A 9470-nucleotide genomic window follows, 5' to 3' on the forward strand; every position below is an offset into this window, starting at 1 on the left:
TTGATAAGTTTAAATACTACACAAGAAATGCCACGTAGACCAATAGACACTACATAATAAATACTACACATCACACCCTACTCGACAGATACTACATTTGTAACACATCACATATTACACACTAGACACTACCCGACAGATCATACATAGATACTACACTTGCAAAATGTTCAGATACTACATATCACTTATTTAAACATCACATATAGGTGCGCCACTCCCTGATAAGTTCAAATACTATTTAAATCACACATCCATTAAATGATAGGATACATCACATTCTTGATTGATCTTGATTGATAAATTTAAAACACTTCATGTACCAAATAATACATCTAATACACCCCACATAGATACACTACACACCTTTAATTGATAAGTTTAGATACTATACAACAAATACCACCTATTAGACATCCCCACTGTAAACTGTTGATTGGTAAGTTCAGATACTATCCATCACTTATCCTAATATCACATATAGGCGCACCGCACCCCGATAAGTTTAGATATCATCTCACATGGGTACATTATACTTTTAATCAGATAAGTTCAGATGTTATTTGGGTTCACTAATCCATTAAATGATAGGGTTTAGGGTTACCCGACTCTAGGGGTGATGCGTTAGTGACTTCTAGTTGATATTGATAGGTTGACTTCGATATATCAATGGCCTGGGGGATCGAGAAATAAAAAAAAAGAGAGGTTTAGTCTGTGAGCCTAACTCCAAATTAAAATCATATATCCCACTTTAGATTTTCATATGCTTATCGTTTAGCTTTTCTTTTATAATCTGCAAATGTTTATCTAACCCTTTTATATCATACAATTGTAATATGTTTTTAGCATCAACAGAATTAACCAGGTACACTTTTAATTGTTTCAGTTTCTTTACTTTTTCTGCTACATAGTTCTTTCTTTATTGTACATTTCTTTTCTTTTGTATTATATTGTACATTTCGCATATTCTTTGTACTTTTTTTTACCGTACTTCGTTACATAGCTTCTTTTTCTTTCTTTATTGCACTGTATTGTATACATTCGTATGTACTCTTGCTTTTAGTTACTACCTTTTAGCATGTTGATTCAATCCCCTAGGACAGGCCGTTCGAGGTATGTTTTTTTTATCCTTTTCTCGGGACGAGGCGTCGACGTGGGCGAGTGAAGATTCATCTTCAAGCAACGGTTGAGACTATGACAGGAAGCGGCAGGAGGAGCTTCAGAAGGAGGCGGCAGGAGGAGCTCCATCTTGGCTTCGATAGATTTAAATAACACACCCATAGGACTTCGAGTTTGTTTGTTTGACACGGCGTAAACCCTCATACACTATCGTTTAGAACTTTCTACGATTTTATATCGTATGATATAAGCCCTAAACTTTTTAGAACTTTGAATCCTCACATTTTCTCGGGTTATTTGTATATGACATGCAGACACAAGTCCCGAATATCTAAATAATTTACAGGACTGAAACATCACATAATTTCATTTTCAAAGATGTAAAGCCAAACCATAGATTTTTTTGAGATGTCACTGAATATTCTTCAGTATTTTCGACATCTCCTACTTTCCGCTCCTTTGAACTTCAGAAATAATTGTTCCTATTTGAATCTATCTCATTTGACTTTTCCTATAAACAATCGTGAAAACTTAAACCTTGAATTCTTGAAGACGAAACTCTGATCTTAATTGAGAGTTTTCTTAAGTGACTTTAGTTGCCTAAGATGTAATTAACTATAGGGGTTTGCCTCTATAGGGAATTAAGAACCCGAATTAATCTAAAAACTATCTAATTTGTGTATTAGATAGAGGAATTTGTCGGCTATAAATTTCGCAGACCAAAATAGAGTCATAAAATTTTAAGTTTAGATAGTTAAGCATACCAATAAGTGATACGTTCATCATTCGAGATGATATATCATTTATGATATCGAGTTCAACTATTTAAACCAATAGATATGTGAGGTATATCCGGTCTCATCATTTTCCAAAAATGAAAAAATAATACCATTTTCACAAAATTAAAATTACATTATATATTAAATAAAATTTAAATTTTAAAATCTTGATTTAAAAAAAAATATCCGACAACTATATTTATCACATTTTATTGCTTCCAGTAATCATTTTTTCTCCACTTACCACATTTAACGAGATCAAGTTCTTGGATCTCCTTTCTTTACACTTATACTCTATTTATCCTATTTCTCCTACGCACCTGCACAAAATAAAATCATCAAAAGTTGTAACTTAGAATTTGTTTATAATGCTCTTTGTAGACATAATGATATTATGTTTCAATCATATTTAAATTTCAATAATCTTTAAAAGCAATTTTTTACCATGATATATTGTACCTACTTACTCAACCATGTTTCCTTATGCAAGATTTCGAGGTTGTCAGTCAAGCTCGAGACTAAACCAAATAATTTATTATATGTATCAAAATATTTGACCCCAATCTAAATCAACTTAAGCCAACCTAACCCAACTTGTTTAACATATGGATCATGCAATTTTTTTTATTATCACGACCCAAATAACTCAAAGATGACCTATTTAACTCAACCAAACCTAGCCCAAACCAAAATAGTGATTGAGTTAACTTAGGTTAATTAGAGGTCAACATGAACTTGACACAAATAATAATTGGATCAACCTTTTTGACCCTAAGCTAACGAAAATAATAGCCACGTCAACTCAAACCCATTGAGTCGAGTCATCTATTGACAACCCTGTACGATTTATATATATACTCTTTTAAATTTATATAATAATCTTATTAATATAATTAGCCATTTAACATCATACCAAATTTGATTCAACTTCAAAAACCTCTTTTTATTAATACAATTATCTATTTTATTGCATCAATTTTAAACTACCTTTAAAGTTCTCTCGTCTAAACAAACTACCTTGGAGTTTTAATTTCCCACCTTATAAATATACAATACTATTTTAAAACAATGATTCCTTTTATTGGGGAATAATGAGAGATAAATCACAGTATATGACTCAAATCAGGACTTGGACAAACAATGATTTTTTTAATTAGATTTTCTACTATTAATATATACATTAACTATTACTCAAGGTTATGTGCTCAAACATTTTTTTGGAACCACCTTACAATCTTCAAAAAACATTTTAATTTCCTTCTAATAAATGAATATTATGATTTAAAAACTCTTGTTTTGAAACTAAGCATGCCCTCTTTTTTATTTAAGGTTTCGCTATTGCAAACTATGACAAAATAAAGAATAACTTCTCCTGCAAATTAACATCACTTATTATATGAGTGTGTCTATCTCAATCCACACACACACACCAAAAAAAGGAAAAAACACCAAAAAAAAAAATTCATTACTAAATCTTATATTAATTCTAAACATGATAAGAACTTGACCATTTTCACTATAGTTGAGTTTAGTTTTGATGCATCAATTGTCAGCAGCATCCTTACCAACCTTGTCTAATTCTCATCATAAATAAGCAAAGTTATGGCATACAATTATAGGTGATACCCTTATCCACTTTAATAAAGTTATAGTTCATAAGCTTTGCTTATTTGGAGTATGCCAACACTGAAAAATCAAATTATGTTTTATTTTAAGCATTTTGACAAAGAATCAATGACCAAACTAACAATAAACTTCAAATCATCTTATTGTGCTTGGGATTAATAACGATGATTAAAAAAAACAACAAAACTATGAAAATGCTATATTGGAGAAATGATAGATGTGTGATACTGATGAATGGATAAGTGAGCAAAAAATTGGAGGATGATGGTGCTTGTTTTAAGAACATGGGCAATATTAAGAAGGTATATGATACACATCAAAGTCAAAATCAACAAGCAAATTGCAGACAATTAGAGGGCAAAACCATATTAGGGCTAATTTTACTAATATTCAATCAAACAAATAAGATAAAGAAAGTAAACTATAATTCGAGAGGAAGATCGACTCTCCACAAATCCTAGACTTCGCAAGAAACACAATAAAAGAGAAAACTACAGGAATCCAAAACATAAAAAATAAACCTTAGGTTATTAGCCCAAATATAACACCCAACCCCTCCCCCCCTTCAACTTTCCACCCAATACTTCCCTTAATTTCTTCTCCTGGTATACGTGATTAGAGCCCTGGTGGGCCCCACCCAGGCACAGGAATCTTCCCAGGCGGAAAGGCTTTCTTCCCCTTCTTGCTGACCTGATCGGTTGGTTGTTGATTAGGGTGGGTTAGTCAACTGAGTCCAGAACGGCCCCTCGTGGATCAATGGCATAACAATATTTCCCTCCCAAAGAAACACCTTGTCCTCAAGGTGGAACGATGAAATCTGTTTTCGTATCATTTCATAAGGCTCCCACATTGCTTCATATTATGACAAATCTTTCCACTCAAGCACCTCCTTTGCTCTTCTCACTCTTCGATGCACCAATCTACCTCCAAGATTTCAAAGCCACCTCCATGTCTTCCGTCAGCGTCAGAAGTAGTGAAGACGATTGGTGTGGTCTCCTATAGCATGTGTCAACTGTAAAACATTAAGCATCAGATACAATGATGATGACGATGGTAGCCTCAAACGATATGCCATGGTCTCAATGCATGCCACAAACTCATAGGGTCCAAATGATGTGTGGAAAGCTCTCTTCTACTCCAGGTCGATGTCTTTTATCATTAAGATCTTAGCTTCAAATAAATCATATCTCCGGGCTCAAAATGTACCTCCTTCCTATGTTCATAAGTCTTTTCATGATTTGCTCGACCCTCAGTAGATATCCTTTGAGTTCTACAATATTATGTCCCTCTATTCCAGGTATTGATCCACATTGGGCTGGTGTCATACTATGCTCATAATGTATCAGGTGAGGTAGATCTTGTCCATACAAAACCCTGAAAGGAGTGATCCATGTTACAGTATGGTATGAAGTATTGTACCACTACTCAGCATAAGCAATCCACCTTGCCCGCAGCTTCTACGTATTTGATACAAAACAGCACAAGCATGTCTCCACACTCGTGTAGACGACCTCTGCCTGGCCATTTATTTGGGGATGATATGTTCTAGTCCTTTTTAGTATTGTCCCTTGTAATCTAAACAGTTCCTTCCAGAAATATTTGAGGACCACCTTGTCCCTATTTAATGCAATAGATTCAGGAACACCATGCAAACAAGCAACTTCCCATATGATCACAGTAGTGACTGAAATTGTCTTTGGTGCTCCTATGTGGAATGTGCAAAGGAGCACTTCTTCATGTTGGCATACAATTGATGCTCTCTGAACGTCTCCAATATTGCCTTGAAGTGTACCATATGCTCCATCTTCATATGACTGTAGATCATAATGTTATAAAAAAAAAATACTAGGACTAATATCCTGAGGTAACGCTGGAAAACCCTGTACATGAGATAAGAAAATGTGGTCGAAGTGTTAGTAAGGCCGAATGACATCACCAAAAACTCGTAATGTCTTTCATGAGTCATGAATGCTTGTCTTGTGCATCAATTGAGTTCATCTGGATCTCATGGATCCCGACTTCATATTGATCTTTGAGAAGAAGAATGCTCCAAAAAGTTCGTTTAATAGCTCGTCAAACACCGGAATGGGAAACTTCTCTGGTACTAGTTCCTTGTTCAACGCTTTATAGTCCCCACAAAATCTGTAGCTACCATCTTTTTTCTTCACCAATAGAATTGGAACAGAAAAAGGGCTCACAATGAGCATGACAATCCCTGCTTCGAGCAACTCACTGATCATCCCTGCTTCGAGCATCTCCCTGATTAATCTCACTATCTCATCATTCTGAACCTAAAGATATTGGTATAGTCTGACACTGATAAGAAAAAAACCCCCCTTCAATGTAATGATATTCTCGTGCTCCCTCAATGTCGGTAACCCTCTACGATGTTGAAAGATGTTGGAAAATTCACGTAGAAGTTGTTGAACACCCTCGGGAAACTGTTGACCCGAGATCCCGCATCTCCTCTATACTCTACAACTTCACCAAATAGCCCCACCTTCCTACCCTCCACCCGAATCTCCATCATCGGTGATTTCCAATCCACCTTTGTCTCTCCAATCATCTGTAGCTACTTCATTCCCAGAATCACATCAATTCTTCCCAAGGGAATGAAATCCTCTACCGCCTATAGGTCGTGTAGTATCAACACCAATCACCTGCAAATTCCTCGGCTTTTCTCCACCTTCTCTTTCCCCATCATGACCTCAAAGCTTCCTATATCTACCAGCTTCAACCCCAACTTGTCGACGATTCAATTTGAGACGAAATAGTGAGTGGTCCCACTTCCACCACTATCGGCTGCTCCCTGAACAATCCCTTCATCTTCACGATGTGATTTGGAGTAAATCATGCCACTGAGTTGAGAAATGCTTCTGCTACATTCAAGTGTAAGTGTTCCTTTCCCTCCACCATTTCCTCCTCCGACTCCGCTATCTGCCTCCACCCTATGCAAACTAAAAGGACCTGGAGTGTGTAATCCTTGCACTGGTGGCCGAGAGCATACTTCTCATCACATTGGAAATATAATCTTTTTATTCTCTTGCTCTGCACCTCTGCCTCTGTGAGGCGATTGAATTTGACCCCGAGAACCCGTATTCCTCTCCTTCAGCGTCTCCTTTTGAAATGACGTCGTTTGGGTCCTTGTTGTTATGGTCGTCAAGATACACTTGTGGAATCCTCCTGTGGTGACACTTTTGTTGGTTATCTTCATCTGGTTCTCGTCCTCATCATCTAGTTCTTGCCTTCCACCATATGGGTGAGCTCCATCGTCTCCCTCAATCTCCGTAGTCTCAATAATCAGAGTATTGCCCAAATGTCAGGCTTTAGGCCCTTCATAAAGTTCCCCTTCAATTCTGATTCAAAAATCCCCAATTGTCCGATAATAGCTTGAATCTCTACCAATTGTCCGATATATGAACAAGACATAGAATTGTTCATATAGGTCTCCTTCTCGAATAGCTTAGAAACGTTCCAACACACAATCTTTAAATTTCTCCCACGAACAGTCAAATATCTAGCCTCCCTTCACTAAAACCATGTTAGGGTTCTACTCTCAAAACATAACTCTAGCACCATGAGCTTCTCCTCCCCATTTATCCCATTCACCACAAAGGCAACATATAAACTAACAAAGATATAGAAGAAACATTAAAATATACAAGGTATAGACAGAAAATTAGCACTGAATGTAAAAGTGGTAAGAAACTAGTCAAAAAATAAGTAAAACATACTGAAAATTGCAATACCTCACGCCACCTAATTCAGTGCATGAACTTAAGATTGTTTGATCACTATGCAACCATGCTACAGTTCTGATGGGACCAGGTGATTTATCAATTTCCCTTGGTGGAGCATCTGGCCGATTCAAATCAAATAAACGTAAAATCTTTTCAAAACCACCAGTTAGAAGCATTTGGGTATCCTGCAACCATGAGAAAAAATGATGCTAGGACAAGTAATAAAAGAGATCATGAAAGAGGAACCGTCAACATTGTTCTCCAGAAAAAAAGAAGAAAAAAAATACAATATCAAAGTAAAGCTTGAACTCAAAAGAAATGTCAAGATAACATCAATTTAGGCCCGTAATTTAATAAAAGAAATAAAGTTATTGGAGTTATGAAAATGTAACATGGAGGGCCCAAGTTGAACCTAAAATGCAAGTGAAGAAAATACCTAGAGAGCCAAAAGCTTAACTAGCAAGGGCCATAATTAACATATTATAAACTCAATTACCGTTTCACTTAAGATGTGGGACAATTCTCCATTTTCATATGCATTTAAACAACTTCTTCCTCATATGAAGCAAGATTAATCCTCAAATAAAAGTTTTTAAAAACATCAAATGTTAAATACCAAGAAGTCAATTAACCATATGGAGCCCGCTATCTAGCCTTCTTGACCAAACAGAAAGTGCCAAAATCCACAGAAGCCAAATGCAACTTATGATCATATTATTCAAGCACAACTGAGATGCCTACTGTTGACCTCATTTTTAGTGAGGTCTTAGTCTCCTACTCTTAGAACCTAAAATCTAGCCTTAGGAGTTCTTGTTGACCATCCTAGCGGACTAGTAATGGAGTACACCTCCCGTAGAACTTCAAACCGCTTCTTTACTCATTTTTGTGAATAACTCGCATGAGTGGTTTCAAGCACTCAACTTCTAGTTGCAAGGGCTAAGAACCAGCATGTAGAGGGCCCGAAAATAAGTTTCTGCAGAATCATACGACCTTAGGTGAACCCTCGTGAACGCTGAAATTCACGCACTCATTATACCACACATGAATTTGACACATTTTTTTTGGCCCGACCGTCGGCGAACTCGTCCGGATGACCCCGGATGGCGAAACGGGCCGCACCAACACATCCGGAACGTCAATTTTAGCTAGGAAAGACACTCATATTGTTGTGGTTCCACACGCGCATAAATGGCACAAAAATCGATGCATTTTTTTAGCGGACCCGGGCTGAACCCAAGTTCAACTCGAGTTTAACTTGGGTTGGATATGACCTAAACCCGAGCTAATTACTTCACCCCACAGATTTCAAATTTCAAAATTCAAAATTCAAATATATCATTAATTACATCATAATCTGATATAATGAAGATTAATTCTTTTCCAATTAATCCTCCTCTGCGCAAGGAAGGTATTTAATTTCCCCGCCAATGTTGTCTCGTAACGGCTCTTTCTCCAGCAGGTCTATTTCTTTCTCGCTCACGAGAACCTCGACTGACGCTGAGCACTTTTGCGAGATATTTCCGATCCCGATCTCCCGCACGCTCCCTTCTTGATCTCGCACTCGCTCTCTGCTGGATCCCGAACTCCTCTCCTCCGCTCGCTCCCACTCGACTCACGTATCTTCCCCGCAGGGGATTCCGGATTCGTTCATCTTTCTTTCGCATCGAAGCACGCCTGCTCGATCTCGTCTCTGCACTTCACCTCTTCCTCCTCTCGCCCGCTTTCTTTGGCACTAGAGTCCCCGCTCGACCCCAATCTCCCGCGCTCGCCAGCTCGGTCCCCGCTCGACGCCCTCGCCTGCTCGCCTCTTCCCTGCGTCGAAGAAGCTCGATTCTGAATTTGAAGCCCTCGGACGTTTCTTGCCACCGAACAGACCGAGTCGTTCGTCTCCTTCTCCTGATCAAAACTCCTGTGCGTCTCTTCCTCCATCGATCGGAGCTCCAGAGGCCTCGCTCGACTCCCCCCAACGATCTAAGCTCTCGCTCGCCTCTCTCTCTGCACCGAAGCCCCTCACACTCGCCAGAAGTTTTTTTTGCATCCTCTACTGCAATCCCAGGTTTGCGCCCTTTATATAAGTCTTATTCCTGAATCTAATAATCAGGATGTTTGAGATATTCCTTCATACCACCATTATCCTTATACTAATTGCTTTGATTGGTTTTATGAACTTCCCTTAACTTTGAATCTTCAACGTGGATTTTTTTTT

The 9470-nt window shown here is 37.7% G+C and overlaps 1 protein-coding gene across 1 annotated transcript in view; it reads right to left on the minus strand.

Moving 5' to 3' along the window:
- LOC110019221 (serine-threonine kinase receptor-associated protein-like) overlaps positions 1-9470 on the minus strand; it is a 96330-nt gene that overhangs the window by 78788 nt on the left and 8072 nt on the right. The gene's annotated exons all lie outside the window — the stretch shown is intronic.

The sequence above is a fragment of the Phalaenopsis equestris genome, unplaced genomic scaffold (genome assembly GCF_001263595.1).
Source record: "Phalaenopsis equestris unplaced genomic scaffold, ASM126359v1 Scaffold000054, whole genome shotgun sequence".
Lineage (NCBI taxonomy): Eukaryota > Viridiplantae > Streptophyta > Magnoliopsida > Asparagales > Orchidaceae > Phalaenopsis > Phalaenopsis equestris.